Consider the following 16,164-nt stretch of genomic DNA (forward strand, 5'->3'; position numbering starts at 1 on the left):
ACGAGATCAATCTGGCCACGGAGATAGATTATTCAGGCAGGAATGCGAGGTATTAGAAAATCGGAGAAGATTAATATGGAGGGCAAGCGGGCCCATTAGAAGGCTAGGGCAATAAAGACAAAAGGACAAAGATATTTGTTGCAGCACTATTTACAGGGAAAAAAAACTTGAAACAACCTCAGTAGCAACCAATAGGAATGAAGCTGTGCAGTCGTGAAAAAGAATAAAGCATCTCTTTTGACATACTGATATGGACTATTCTCCAAGATGTGTTAATTGAATAGAGCCAGGTGCAGAATAGTGTGTATCTTATTCTAAATATTTGAATGAAAATAAGGGAAAAATAAAAATATACGTTTGCATAGGCATAAAACCTAATATCAGGGTTAGCTTTGGAGGGGATCTGGGGTGGGAAAGGGGCTTAAGATTCACTGTACAGTCTTTTGTATTGTTGGAATATTTTTCAGGTGCCAGAACTATAATTTTTAAAAGCTCAAAGTCTTATGAAATAGCCTATATGAGAGAGGATTTTTGGAACTTAGTGGTCCCAAGATACGGGTTTCCCTGAAATCAAGTCCCTTAATCGCAGCCACTGTGGTTTCCCATTAGACTGGTGTGTAGCATCTTGAACCATTTTCTTGGTGGCTACAGCATCTCCGTTCTAGCCCCCATCTATTTTCTGGCCCAGGTGGGAGATGACTTGGGAGAATGGGGAATTACACGAGCAAATTGGGACGGTGAGCATTCTTGTAAATCTTCCCCCATTACCCGAGAATTCTCTGCCATGACAGAATTCTACCTTCTCTCTTCCTTAGCCACACACGCCAGTTTTATGGATATAAGAATAGATAATAATCTTTTAGGTGGCTTCATGATATGGTCGCCAATATTTGATGAGTAATGCATATTTTATTTAAAAACAGTGTTATGACAGCGGCAGTGAACACTGGGATTTCATGTTGTTTATGGCAAAAAGAGTGCTCTCCCTCCAACCCCCAAAGCCCACCCCTTCAAACCAAGGTTGGTTCTTCGGTGGCTTTTAAAATTTTAACTTCTGGATATAATGTGTAAATATAAAACCAAGCTGAGATCTCACTCCCAGTGGGTAACTCATGAGCTTGCCTTTTGTCCAAGATACTTCGGTTTTCTCACGTTGCTGAAAGGCTTTGAAGAAAAAAAAAATCCTAGAACTCTGTGGTATGGATTTTTCAGTCTCCCTGAAGCATCTAGAATTGTTTTTTATTTTTCTTCCCCTTTGAATCCATGAAAACAAACCCCTTTTTTCTTAATATAGTTTTATTCACACATTATTAAACTGATTTACCATATTCTGCACCACTGTAGGCTTAGCAATTACAGCTTTCTCTCATTGAGAGAATGAAACAATTATTCAGAATCTCATATAAAAAAGATTTTGCCTGATTCTGAAGGCACACACCACTGGGAATTTTGCTAAAACTGCTGATGTTATTAAAGTTTACAATTAGGGGAGGTATGGAGGGATAGAGATTAAGCAAATTATAAATGCAACAAATGAAATGCTAAACTGTAAAGTAGGAGTGTGTGGCCCTTAGGGCTCAATTGGCTGACATAAAACATTTCTAAGGAGTAGTTTTTACCCGGGGTTTCATCATTCCTTACTTTACTTTGGAAAGTGCATTTTGTTGGATGGGTTTGCTCTGTGTTTTGGAACACCCTGTTTCCAAGTTTGCTCTCTTAAAACACACGCACAATTGTTGTTTCCCTCAGTAAATGCTAGAATTTTAAACATTCTATGGTTTTCTCTAATGCAACAAAGAGAGAGGATCAAAAGTGATTACCCAATGGGACTTCCCTGGTGGTGCAGTGGTTAAGAATCCGCCTTCTGGACTTCCCTGGTGGCGCAGTGGTTAAGAATCTGCCTGCCAATGCAGGGGACACGGGTTCGAGCCCTGGTCCAGGAAGATCCCACATGCCACGGAGCAACTAAGCCCGTGCACCACAACTACTGAGCCTGTGCTCTAGAGCCCACAAGCCACAACTACTGAGGTCGTGCACTGCAACTACTGAAGCCCACGTGCCTAGAGCCCATGCTCCGCAACAAGAGAAGCCCCCTCTGGCCACAACTAGAGAAAGCCCGCATGCAGCAACTGAAGACACAATGCAGCCAAAATAAAATATATAAAATAAATAAATTTATTAAAAAAAAAGTGATTATCCACTAATGTTTAGCACTCAAAGGCAAGATCACACACAATAATGAGCCGGCAACACACAGTAGAGTTTGGGGATGAGTAAACAAGGGGCCATTATTGCCTACAGTGAACAACCACCTGGAAGTTGAGAGAGTGGCACGTCCTAATCTGAAAAATAAATGACCAGCTGTAAGGTTAAAAGCTCATCATTCAAGGAGTGTCCATCTATTTGAAAGCATCTGGAAAGTAACCGGCACCTGCATTAACTACAAACTCATTTGCAAGGCTTGACGACATCTCTCCACTTGACATCTCCCTAATCACTCATCTTGTGGGCCGGGAGTGTGCGGGCTATGCTTGTGAAAAGACAAAGCAAAAACTGAAAACCAGCAGGATTTTACCACGTGGATGCTTGCCAGTAGAGGCAGAGGCGCACGGGAAGAACTAGGTTTTCAGACAGTCTGTACGTGCCCCTTTTCCCTCTCTTTCAGACCCGTCTATTCCAACCATCTTTCAGCTGTTTGTTTGTTTGTTTTCTTTCTGTTTTTTGGTGAGGTTTTTTTTTTTTAAAGACATAATTTTTTAAAGAGAAATTTAGGCTAACAGCAAAACTGAGAGAGGAAGTTACAGAGATTTCCCTGCCCCCGCACACACATAACCTCCCCCATTATCAACATCCCTGGCTGAGTCATACATGTGTTAGAATTGATGAATCTACATTGATGCATCATGAACACCCAAAGTCCATAGTTCACATGAAGGTTCACTCTTGGTGTTGTACATTCTATGGATTTAGAAAATGTACAGTATATCCACTATTATAGTATCATACAGAGTTGTTTTCACTTCCCTAAAAATCCTCTGTGCTCTGCCTATTCATCCCTCCTTCCCCCAATCCCTGGCAACCACCAATCTTTTACTGTCTTAATAGTTTTGCCTTTTCCAGAATGTCACACAGTTGGAATCTGGGAAACCTTTTCAAATTGACCTTCTTTTACTTAGTAATATGTAGGTAAGTTTCTTCCATGTCTTTTCATGATTTGATAGCTTACTTTTTTTTTTTTGAACGCTGACTGATATTCTATTGTCTGTTTGTACCACATTTTATTTATTCCTCAGCTACTGAAGGACATCGTGGTTGCTTCCAAGTTTTGGCAACTATGAATAAAGCTGCTATCAATATCCTTGTGCAGGTTTTTGTGTGGACATGAATTTTCAACTCCTTTGTGTAAATAACAAGGAGCATGATTGCTGGATGATATGATAGAGTATATTAATTTTGTAAGAAACCACCAAACTGTCTTCCATTTTGTATCTCACCAGCAATAAATAAGAATTCCTGTTGTTCTATAGCCTCACCAGCGTTTGGTGTTGTCAGTGTTCTGGATTTTGGTCATTCTAATGGTTGTGTAGTGGTATCTCATTATTGTTGTAATTTGTTTAAATTTGTTGTTTAATTTTCATTTAAGTGAAATGACATAAAATGTGGAGCATCTTTTCATATGCTTATTTCCCATCAGTATATCTTCTTTGGCGAGGTATCTGTTAAGGTCTTTGGCCCATTTTTAAATCAGGTTGCTTGTTTTTTTATTGTTGAGGTTTTTTTTAACTTCTTTTTTTGTTGAGAAAGAACCAAGCAAGAGGACTTTTCTAATATTCAAAATGAAAATGAAAATGCAACATGAGTATTTCTGTGAATTAACCACAATTTACTTGAAAAGACTTCATTAGATATTGCAGTACATGTGATACCAGATATTCTCCAGATGTTATACAGAGTAAAAATTACAGGTTTACAGTGAAGTCAGATGTATATTTCCAAAATGTCCCTTACAAGGGGATCCTAATCACAAATTGGCAGTATATTGTGAATATATATTATGACAAGTGCCCTATTGAGGGCAGCATGCTAAGGAGCCCATATTATGCTCCATTGACTCATCAAACAGTGATATTAAGAATGGGTCCTAAGGTGTTCTCTATCTGGGTTTTAATGTCCATAGTAGAAGGTGAGACTCCCTTGGCACCTGGCACAGCACTTTGGACCAAGTATTGTTTAGCAGTTCCAGAAGATAATCAGCTCCAATGGTCACTTGTGCTTCAAATTTATTTGAGATTTGGGTTATGTAGCTTCTTCAAACTCATGAACCCATGTCCAATATATTTCATTTAGTAAATGACAAATGGAATTGTTGGATGACATAGATGGCTTTTTATGTGAAAAGCGCTAACAGAAAACTCACTAACTAGGAGAAATCAATTCATCAAAAGCCTTTATGGATTATAGGATGAGTCTTCCAGCACATGGCAAGGACCCAATGACTTGAAAGTAAATGACAACACTCAATGACCGGAAATAGTGTTATTGCTTGTCAGATTGAATGACTTGAACGTGTGGCCAACCAATGCCTGCTTGTTATTTTAGAATCAGGTTTTCCAGCTGACCAATATTGACTACTTCCCAAACAGTCACAACAATCCCATAGAATCCCGAGCTTCTGATCATAATGTATATCAGATGAGAATTGCTAGGAGCTGAAGGAAAAGCAGTTAGGTAAGAACTAGGGAGTCTGGGAAAAATATTTTAATCACGCATCTAAATCCCAAACCCAGTGTTTCCTCACTTGAACACACTTCTCATAACTGCCCAATTAAAATACATAAAAGAAAGGGACGAAGCTCAAATATAGAGAACTGAGATACTCTCAGTATCTAGAAACCCCTTAAAGATACTTCCATTCATTATCTGTTTGGGTTCAGACATCCCCTGAGGAAATGATGACATTGCTCAAGTTCATAGAAAAGCAACAGCCTGAGATGAGTCAGAAAGGATAGATGTTCACACCAGGGAGACTTCAGTTCTGCACCTGACAGTTGGAGCAGCTCAGATGTGGCCCATGAGCTTGCTTTACTCTATTTGGGTAAAGAGGCCTTCCTTCTAGATTCAAAGATGCAGAATTTAACTTTTGATGCAGAAACAGGGCACATGCCTAGAGGAGTGTTGGGGTGACATTGAAAAAGATCACAAGCAATTGATCTTACTTTGTTGAAGGTGGTACCAGATGATTTTCCAACAGTTTCTTTAGAGACTGATCCCCAGTCTCATCTCTCAAGTGATGGTAATCTAACTGAGTCCAGGAGCACAGACAATGGCTCTCTAGAGTTCTGGAAAACATAGAAAGGAATCAGTGCCATTTAGTCCCTAAAGCCAGGCTTAGTGTATTTTGTGAATGATAGCTGGGCAAGATTCTAGTTGAAGTTCAGTAATAACCCTGTCACTGGTAGGTATGATGACTTGGTAGTTGACATGACTAAAAGGGTTGCATTATTCAGTCTTAAACGAATCAGTGGAACTACCTTTACATTATGGATAATAAAATCATGAATCTTGTTATCCCAAGAGGAAAGAAATTGGAACTATAAAAGTTTACCAGAAAGCTGTAGATAATTCACAATGACAGAGCTAAATGTGTTAGTTAGGGGAATTAAGGTTTTGGAGAAAAGGTTAAGCTTATATTTGGGGCCCCTTGTAAGAGAGAGAGTTAAGCTAATTGCTCTGGATCCCCCTGTGATAAGCCAGGGCAGCTAGGCAGTGGGGCTGAGCTCAGGTAGTTGGTGAACACTTGGAAGAGGGAGCAGTGATGATTTAGAGGTTTGACTGCAAGTAACAATGTCCTGAAAAATAATATCTTCAATGAGATAGTTTCTCTCTCTCTCTCACAAGAAAGAAACCTGGAGATAAGGCAATCCAGGACTACTGTGGCAATAACAGTGTCAGGAAATTGCACTTGTTTTGCTGTATTGTGTTTGTTGCTTCCATCCTCAAGGCCACCTCACAGTCCGGGATGGCTGCTTGGGTCTTGCCATTTTATCCCAAGTCCAAGCTGGTGGATGGAGGAAGGTGAGAGAAGAAATAAAGCCCCTCCCATACAGGAAGATTTCCTGAACCTAGCACTCTTCATTCAGCATATTGGCAGAAACTAGTTATGTCCTAAGCTGACTGAAAGGAAAGCTAAAAAATAATTTTTTAGCTGGATAGCCATGTATCCTGTTTAAAAAACAAACTCAGAATTCTTTAACAAGGAAGTAGTGGAGAGTAGATTTGGGAAGGCACCTAGCAGTGGCTGCCATGCCTGGGTAACCCTCATGAGCTTGTTGATTAAAGTTCTCATTAATTTTTTGTTTCTGAGTTTATTGGATCAAAAGATCCCATCATCAGATGACCAGGCATTGGCCCTTCCTCATTGTAGTCTCACATTTACCACCCCTCGGTGCCTGGAATCCCTGTGCTTGGGCTATTGTTCTCTGTGTTCTTCTCAACTATTGTTTGCTGCTGGTCTGACTCCTAGTGTGTAGGTAGACTCTTAGTCCATAAAGCCTGGTATGTTAGAAATGGAATGTTATGATATCCCAACTCTGTGTACCCATTCTCTTAGGGAATTCAGCTTCTGGTTTTCTTTGAGGACCCTGCCCCGGGGACCTTACCTTGTGCCAGCAATTCATGTGTATTGTAGCAGAAAAAACACATATTTTTTCTGTCTTACTTACTTTGATACCCCTGCAGCCAGTGGGCCGTGCTATGGATGATATCTGTCTCATTGATCTCTGCTTCATTCATGGACATAGTCCCTGCTGGTGTTCATCATCTCATGTAATTTTAGGACTTCAGAGGCTGCCTGCTAGGGCAGTGGGGTGATACATTGTTTCATAGGACAATTGTTTTGGTGTGATACATGGTTTTCCAGGTAAATTTCCTACACTTTTTAGTCAACTGATTTTTTAAATTTTGGGTTTTTTTAATTAAAAAAAATTTTTAATTGAAGTATAGTTGACTTACAACGTTGTATTAATTAGTCTCTACTGATTTTAATAGAAATCAGTTTAACCACATAGCCCTTTTCATCCCGGTATGTTTGGAGACCAGCTGGGGACTAGGTCAGGAAGAACTAAAATACCACGTGAGAAGAGTGCAGAGTCAGGGCCAGAGGGAAGGGATCTGGAATGTTACATTCTCTTCAGAGGAGAGGAGAGGACTGACTGCCCAAGCACGGGTTGCACAGATGCCTTGGAAGTGGCAGTGACCATTCTGCTGGCTAGCTGCCCGGCACAAATAGAGCTTCAGCTCCAGAAGAGGCAGGACTCCTGCTGGATCTGTCGTTAGACACCTCAGTCATCCACTTGCTTGCCACTGTGATTTCTTTAATGGCAGAGAAAGAGGTGGAGTTTTAGTTGTGCTCCTGGGAATATCACAAAAACTTGAGTATGCCCAGAGGGTATTATCTGAATATTATCTATTAGTGTGGTAGTCCAAAAAGATTGAGAATCATGGAATTAGAGAATTATAGTAATCTTTATTTGGACTTCATCAAGAAATCTTGACCAGCTTCCCCATGAGGATAAGGGGAAAAAAAATGAAGTAGGTTTGAATCTGATTAAATTAGTATAGTCAATGGGTGTTCATTAATGGAGGTGGGTGTCTAATGGGTGTCACTGGGCTCTATCCTTGCCTAATGAAGATAGAGAAGGGATGCTATTTCAGTTTTCAAGGAACATTAAATTGGAGTGATAGCTAATATGCTAGAGAATAGGTTAGAGAGAATCAGGACCCCAAACATCTGAGCAACCTGAAATGATGAACTGAACCTAACAACCATGAAGGTTAGTGAGGAATAAATGTGATATCCTCTCTGGAGTCCAAATGACCAACCTCACACATACATGTTCAGGGAGACATCACACATACATGTTCAGGGAGACATGCTTAGGTCCACCATATTTAAGTGGGATTTTTTTTTCCTTGAGGTATAGTTGATTTACAATATAATGTAAATTTCAGGTGTATAACATACTGATTCACAATTTTCAAAGATTATACTCCATTTATAGTTATTATAAAATATTGACTATATGCCCCATGCTGTACAATATATCCCTGTAGAGCAGGATTTTAGCTGTCATTCATTCCTCCATTCATCCATTCAAATATTTCTCAAAGTCCTTCTTTGCACCCCTTCTTTGTTTGGTGCTGGGGATTTCGTGATAAACAAGATAGACATAATTCATGTCCTTATGGAAACAATTGAATAAGAAATGAAGTAAATAAAAACAGTATCCTAGAGAATACATAACTTTAACATTCAGGAAAGTTTACCGTGAGAAAGTGACATTAAAGCTGAAATGTGCAGGATGAGCAGGAGTTGGCTTACCAAGCAGTGGGGAGAGGAGAGAATGCTCCAGGAAGAGGGAACAGCAGGCACAAAGGCCTGGAGGTAAAATGACATAAAACACTGATGGAATGGGAGGAGGTTCATTTAGACTGTGACATGAAGGGTGGGAGAAATAATGAGAGACGAAACTGGAGAGGGAGAACTGGGGTAGGTCTGAAAGGGTTTTGCAAGTCACTTTAAAGAGCTTGGATATTATTTTTGTTGGATGACAATTCATAAAATATTCTTAAGCAAGGAAGTGACTTAATCAGAGTTTCATATTGGAAGGTCCCCACCAGCTTCAGCGTTGAGGAGGGAAGAGGCAGAAGGGAGCACAACTAGGTGCCTGGTGACCTGTTGGGAAGCTGTTGCAGTCACTGAGGTGAGAGAGGGTGGCCAGCACTAGTGACAGTGCAGATGGAAAGAAGTGGGCAGAGCTGAAAAATATACAGAAGGGGAATCAAGGATTTGGTGATGGTTTGGATGTGGGGGACAAGAGGGAATTCAAGAGCGGCTCTCAGGCTTCTGTCTTGGGACAAGTGAGTTGATAGCGAAACCATGTTCTGATTTTGGGGAACAGCAGGAAAGGAACATATTGGGGAGGAAAGGTCATGTGTTCAGTCTGGGACAGGTTGAGTTTGAAGCGATCAGGTGTTGTCCCAGTGGTGATGTCCAATAGGCAGTTGGATAAAAATCTAGAGCCCAAGAGAGAGATTTGGACTAAAGACACAGATTTGGCAATAATCTCAATGAATCAACAAAAATAGTAAATTCAGTCTTTGTCCCTATTCATCAAAGTGGGGCTTAGAATAAGGGAATGATAATTCTGCCTCTGGAGCACAAGATGGCACAGGGGCTGAGAGCTCTGGCTCTGCTCTGCACAGGCCATGTGGGCCTGAGGGAAGTGACTTAGGTCTTTGAGTTTCAGTTTCTTCACTACAAATTGGAGATTATAATACCAGTTACTACAGAGAAAGACAAATACCATATGAGATCACTTACATGTGGAATCTAAAAAAAATGATACAATACAAATGAACTTATTTACAGAGCAGAAATAGACTCACAGACATAGGAAATAAACTTACGGTTACCAAAGGGGAAAGGGGGGGAGGGATAAATTAGGAGTTTGGGATTAAAATATACAAACTATTATATATAAAATAAACAACAAGGACTACTGCAAAACACAAGGCACTATACGCAATATCTTATAATAACCTATAATGGAAAAGAATCTTAAAAAAAAAAAAAAATATATATATATATATATATATATATATATATATATATATATATATATAACTGAATCACTTTGCTGTGCATCTGAAATTAACACAACATTGTAAATCAACTATATTTCAATAAAAATTTAAGAAAATAAAATAAAAATAAGAAAAAAAAATCCAGTTACTGCACAGTAATTTTGTAAGAATGGAATAAAATGATGAATATAAAATGCATTATAGTGCCTGGCATGTGGTTAATGCTCAAGAAATATTAAGTATTCTCATTATCGTTGTTGCTGCTATTGTGTTTTGCTCATTGTTTGGGAGAACTCACTCAAAGAGGGAAAGGCAGACTGTGCCTTGTTCAGATGAGACATTGAAATGTGAAAGTTTGTCACAGGAGGAATGGTTAAAGAGCCTGAGGCCGGTCAGCTTGATTTACAGGAGTATTGAGATAACACTTTTCAAATACACAAATGGCTTCCAGAAGAAAAAGGAGATACAATTGCACAGTGGGACCCGAGAGGATGGAAATAGGATGAACTGATAGGAATTTCAAGGAGACTGACCTCAGCTCAATATAGCCAAAGTTCTCTAAAGATAGAATAATTCGTTTTTTTGGAAGGAGGGACTTCCTCATCTCTAAATTAGAGATCCCATGATTGCAGCTGGAAGAGCCATACCTGTTATTGGAGGTGGGGTCGATGGTGGTCTTGCTAACTGTAGAGTGAGTGCCTAGTTTGAATAGGGTGCTTGTCTAGGGCTTGGAATCCTCAGCAAGCTCATTAAAATTTATTACAATATTCATTCTCTAACCATAAAAGAGATTGTTTTCTTTTCTCTACTGAGTAGGGCAGGGACTGAGATAGTCCAGATAGAAACACCTCCCTCACATGGGCCTGCATTCTACAACCACCCAGTCTTCATGTCCCCAAAGCACACAGATAGAGGGCGTAGAACCACCGGGAGTGCTGCTGTGAGGTTTTGTTTTTCCAGTGTCCCCTCTTACCCCCTGAACGCATCATTATCCCTCCCCAGCTGAGCAGTCTTCTCTCTCTCAGTCCTCCCTCCAGGGTACAGCTTCAGGGAAGGCATAGCGATAAGTAATAAATAAGAGGAGGTCAAGACTTTAAATCTCACCACACTGGGTTTATTTTCTGATAGTAAAATGGAAGGAAAAAAGAGTGAAACCTCCGTGATTGATGGGCTCCCTCCTCTACAGAGGCTTTCCGGTTGCATCTTTGTGCTATTCTTGACATTTATGATATAAGGTATTAATACCTGGAAAAAAGAGCTGCTGGTGCTAATTTTTCAGACCTGCTCTGACAGTGCACTGGTGAGCAACACTCATATGTCAGATCCCATCTACGCATTAAGTCTTTAACTTAAAATAGGTGGGAATTACGAGGCACTATGGGCTTTTACTGTATACATGTCACAGAAAGTCTCCAGGATATATTAGTAAATCAGCTATGATAGAGCTGCTGAAAAACAAGCCAATAACCGTCTGATACATGGAATCCTCAGGAAAGTCTTTGACTTAAGAAATGTGCAAGAAACACTAAAATGTTACAAGGGAGGAACACTGGAAATGATGGGAATAATTTTTTTTAATTCGGAAAGGAAAACGTTTGCCTCCTCTTCTAATTCTTCAGGTTGTCAGATGTGCCTTGTTTCTAGTAGCTATTTGTAAAATTAATCATTTTAAGAGTATCAAACAGATTGGGTTTTTACACGTGATAAATTTTTGATGTTGAACCTTTGAAAAATGCAGTGATGTGATTTTTTTTTTTTTCTCTCAAGAGTTTCTCCCCAAAAGCCAGTGTTAATTTGCTGATGCCAACACATGACTAATGGGTTTTTATCTCAAAAGATTAATACACATTAAATCAACAGAGGATTAAGGACTCAGGACTGTACAGACTTTTGTCATGAGAGAATCCATGCTTTGTGATTCTGCCAGATAGGTCAGCAGTCCTCTCCTCATGAGGGACAGTGACTGGTTAGTTAGTTGGTCCGTCAGCCTGGTTGACCCTGTTATCGCCTATCCAACAGTCAGTTGTGTCTTCTTCCTTGTTAAAGAACACTGGTTTTGTTCAAGGAGCAATGTGCTCAGCCCCCGATGATGAGATATGATTTGCCTAAGCCAGTTACGATGAACTACACCTTTGCCTATGAGTGGTTTAGGGACGAAAAGGTGATGTAATTCTGGCCAATGAAATGTAAGAGAAGTAGGGGTTGAATGGGTTGGAGGGAGAAAGGACAGTGGTTTCTGGAAAAGAAATAAAAGGAGATCAGCATGTGATAGGTAGTCCTTTGTGTCTCTGTTAATTTCCTTCCTGATTTGGGATATGGTAGTGAGAAAACTGGTGCCTGGAGCTCAGTGGCCATGTTGGGATCATGAGGGGAGACCACAGCCAGTGCTTTGTGTGGCCGAACAAAAAGATGGAAAGAGCCTTGTTTCTCCCTGGCCAAACCACTCTGCCTGCCCCTGAATCTCTCTTCTTTTTTCTAAATAAATTTATTTGTTTTATTTATTTATTATTGGCTGCTTTGGGTCTTTGTTGCCGCACGTGGGCTTTCTCTAGTTGCAGCGAGTGGTGGCAGAGCATGGGCTCTAAGCACGCGGGCTTCAGTAGTTGTGATGCTTGGGCTCAGTAGTTGTGGCGTGTGGGCTCTAGAGTGCAGGCTTAGTAGCTGTGGTGCACGGGCTTAGTTGCTCCGTGGCATGTGGGATCTTCCCAGACCAGGGCTCGAACCCGTGTCCCCTGTATTGGCAGGCAGATTCTTAACCACTGTGCCACCAGGGAAACCCTGAATCTCTTTTAATACAAATAAATGTCATGATTTAAGCCACTGTTAGTCAAGTTTTCTGTATACTGCTGCTGGAAGTATTCCATACAATTATAGTCAGTTAAGTTTGCAGGCCTGGGAATTGTTCTTGTGCTATTTTTTTGATTCATAAGAGTCACACTTGCATGTAGTAAAACAAAATGTCAAACAATATGTAAAGCCATTAAATAACAAATGAACATCTATTATCCCAGCTCCCAGTATCCTCCACAGAGGAAATCACTTTTAAGTATTTATTTATTTATTTATTTATTTATTTATTTATTTATTTATTTATTTATTTATTTATGGCTGTGTTGGGTCTTCGTTTCTGTGCGAGGGCTTTCTCTAGTTGCGGCAAGCGGGGGCCACTCTTCATCGCGGTGCGCGGGCCTCTCACCATCGCGGCCTCTCTTGTTGCGGAGCACAGGCTCCAGACGCGCAGGCTCAGTAATTGTGGCTCACGGGCCCAGTTGCTCTGTGGCATGTGGGATCTTCCCAGACTAGGGCTCAAACCCATGTCCCCTGCATTGGCAGGCAGATTCTCAACCACTGCGCCACCAGGGAAGCCCCGGAAATCACTTTTAATTGCTTCTGTTTTTAGTCCTTGATGGTTATGACTATAATTTAATTTGCCTATTCTTCTATTCCAAATATATCATTTAAACAGTATCTATTGCCTCCCCACTCTGAAAGATGAGGAATTTATCGTCAACTTTTACTCCCTCCCCATATTTATTACATTTCCTTTATCAGTTATATTTATAGTATATGAGTAAACATCACTTTTCATATATTTACTATATAGATATTAAGTGCAGCATCAAGTGAAGTGGTTTAACACCTAGAAAAAGGAATGCAATCCTATGTCACTAAACTATTCAAGGGAGCATGTTCTAGACATTGGTTCTCTTTCTTCACACTCAGATTCTTCAAAATCATGCCAGACTTTTGTTGTTCATATTCAAACACTGGTTTTTTTGTTTTTTTTTTTAAATGACCTTTTCTTTTTTAATTAATTAATTTATTTATGGCTGTGTTGGGTCTTCGTTTCTGTGCGAGGGCTCTCTCCAGTTGCGGCAAGCGGGGGCCACTCTTCATCGCGGTGCACGGGCCTCTCACTATCGCGGCCTCTCTTGTTGCGGAGCACAAGCTCCAGACGCGCAGGCTCAGTAATTGTGGCTCACGGGCCCAGTCACTCCGCGGCATGTGGGATCCTCCCAGACCAGGGCTCGAACCTGTGTCCCCTGCATTGGCAGACAGACTCTCAACCACTGCGCCACCAGGGAAGCCCAACACTGGTTTTTTTGAACAACTATTTTTTTTTCATCCTAAGTTGCTAATTGCCTTACTTTTTTTGTGGAGGGTGAAGACACAAATGTTTTCATTATATTACTAAGATATCAACTTCATCATACTATTTGTTAAATAGAAAGTACTTTCTTAGCAGATATTAGTATCATCAATGTCTGACTTCCTATTCTAACTTGGTCAATAATATATTCCTACAGAACTATGAAAAGGCATGGTTTAATTGTCTTCTAGAGGTGTTGCAGATGAGAAGTTTGATGCAATTTTATTTCAATTTTCCTGTAAATAACTTTTTCTTGATTTTTGTTTAGCTCCTTTTTTCTTTTTCTTTGGTGTTCAATTCCACAGGGATGGATTTGGAAATAAGCATCTACATATTTACTCTGCTTAATACTCAATCTTGTCTTATGTTTTTTGTTGGTTTTTTTTTTTTTTTTTTTTAGTTCTGAGAATTTTTTTCTACTATTTCTTTTTTGAGAATTAACGTATAATTTACATGCTATAAAATTCACCCTTTTGAAGCATACCATTAAATGGTTTTTTGTATATTCACAAAGTTGTGCAACCATAACCACTGTCTAGTTTCAGAACATTTACATCATCCCCAAAAGAAACCCCATAATCATTATCAGTCACTCCCCATTCCTCTCTTCCCCTAGCCCCTAGCAACCACTAATCTACTTTCTGTCTCTATGGTTTCATCTATTCTGGGCATTTCATATAAAAGGAATCACATGGCTTTTTGTGCCTCGTTTCTTTCACTTAGCATAATGCTTTTAAGATTTATCCATGTATTAGCATATATCAATACTTCAGTCCTTTTTATGGCTGGATAATATTTCATTGCATGTATAAATCACATTTTGTTTATTCATCAACCACTGTTTCTTTAATTATTTTCTCCTGTGCATTTTTTCAGTTTTCTCTTTCTGGCAGTTTGGTTAGCAGGGTGTAGTTCTTATATCAATCCCCTATGATTTCAAATTTTAATATCTTTGATCTCTTTCTTTTTTGATCAACATTTTAGTAGACTTCCTTGATTTTATTTTTCAGCCCTTCTATTACATGTAAAAAGTTTTAGCGACAATATTTTAAATTTCCAGTAACCCTTTCTTGTTTTCTGGTGGTTCCTTTTTTATAAGAAGCCTCTTTTATTTTTGTTTCCATGACCCTTAGATCACATTTATTGAGCACCTATCTGGGTGTCCCCAGCTGATGTAAGACACCCCCAAACAGTCCTATCCAGGGGGATAAGGGACATTTCCCTAGGTAGTTGTATCCACTGTGTTGTGAATTGAATAAAATAAGGGATCTCAGTATGTTTGGTGCTCAGTGTGTACTCAGTGTATGTAGGACTTTATCTCTCTTTTGCTTCTACAGCAATCAGGCCCTCTTCCTGCCTTTGCTAAGATGGAGCCAGCTTTTCCATTGCCATTCCTCTGTGCTGTCACGTAAGGGGACAAACTCTCCAGGATCGCTACAGACCAGGTCAGATGTCAACAACTTTAGGCTTCTTTCCTTTTGTGGTTTGTGCTCCTTTGTTAAGTTCAGATTTATTGGGGCATAATTTATATACAGTAAAATTCACCCTTTAGAGATGTTCAGTGTGCTGAATTTTGATAAGTGCATACACTTATGTTACTACCACCATAATCAGGATAGAGAATAGTTTCATCAAAGCAAAAAGCTCCCTTGGGGCCCTTCTCAAATCTTCCATCTTGGCTGTGGATTTCTTTGTGTATTAGTGGTCCATCCTACAGATTACTGTTACATGTTTCCCTGCTGCTGCGTGGGTCTCATTCTCCTAAAAGGATCTCCACTGACCATCAGGGCCTATCTATGAACTCTGTGGGTGGGACATGCTGACAGGATGATTTTCCTTTAGGGTATGTGGGTGTGAGTACAAAGGCAGCAGCTCTGCTGCTCAGAATCCACAGTCTCTAATTGCTTTGGTGCAAGGGGCTGGGAGTGAGGTGGGAGAGGCCACCTGGACCAGATATTTCATAAGAGTACTTTAATTAATTACACTGATGACTGCTTTGCATGGTATTCCTACTCTTGTTTCTCGTCATCTGTATATTTATGTTCTCCTAGGACTCTGCCATAAAGAATGGCTTTTACCTCTGCTGCAGTCTTCTTCCAAATGTGTTCTGTGTTTTAACTTCCTTCACTCTGGTTTATCCAGTAATATGATCCCAAAATCTTTCTTATTACCAAGAAATTTATCAAAATAAATTTCTCACTGATATTCTTCCTCCTGGTCATGATCGTATCATGACTATTCCTGCTGTATTTCTTTACCATAAATGTCCTGTGATGTTGTGAAGGAGTAGAAGTAAGTATATGTGCTGGGTGTGCCATCTTGAAGCATAAGTCTTCAAGGGACATTCATAAGAATATGGTATATCCAAG

The 16,164-nt window shown here is 39.8% G+C and overlaps 1 protein-coding gene across 4 annotated transcripts in view; it reads left to right on the plus strand.

Annotated features, from left to right (window-relative positions):
* Positions 1-16,164, plus strand: part of LOC309623660 (uncharacterized protein) — a gene marked incomplete at its 5' end in the record, with an annotated part of 202,569 nt that overhangs the window by 129,138 nt on the left and 57,267 nt on the right. Inside the window, one exon of one of the 4 annotated variants that reach the window (XM_082380745.1) lies at positions 15,133-15,240. The exons of 2 other annotated variants lie outside the window; for them this stretch is intronic. Of the gene's footprint in view, positions 1-15,105; positions 15,241-16,164 lie in introns of those variants that run through there. One more of the 4 variants, XM_082380746.1, reaches the window with a different exon arrangement.

This window comes from Balaenoptera borealis (assembly GCF_965194805.1).
Source record: "Balaenoptera borealis genome assembly, chromosome: 2".
Lineage (NCBI taxonomy): Eukaryota > Metazoa > Chordata > Mammalia > Artiodactyla > Balaenopteridae > Balaenoptera > Balaenoptera borealis.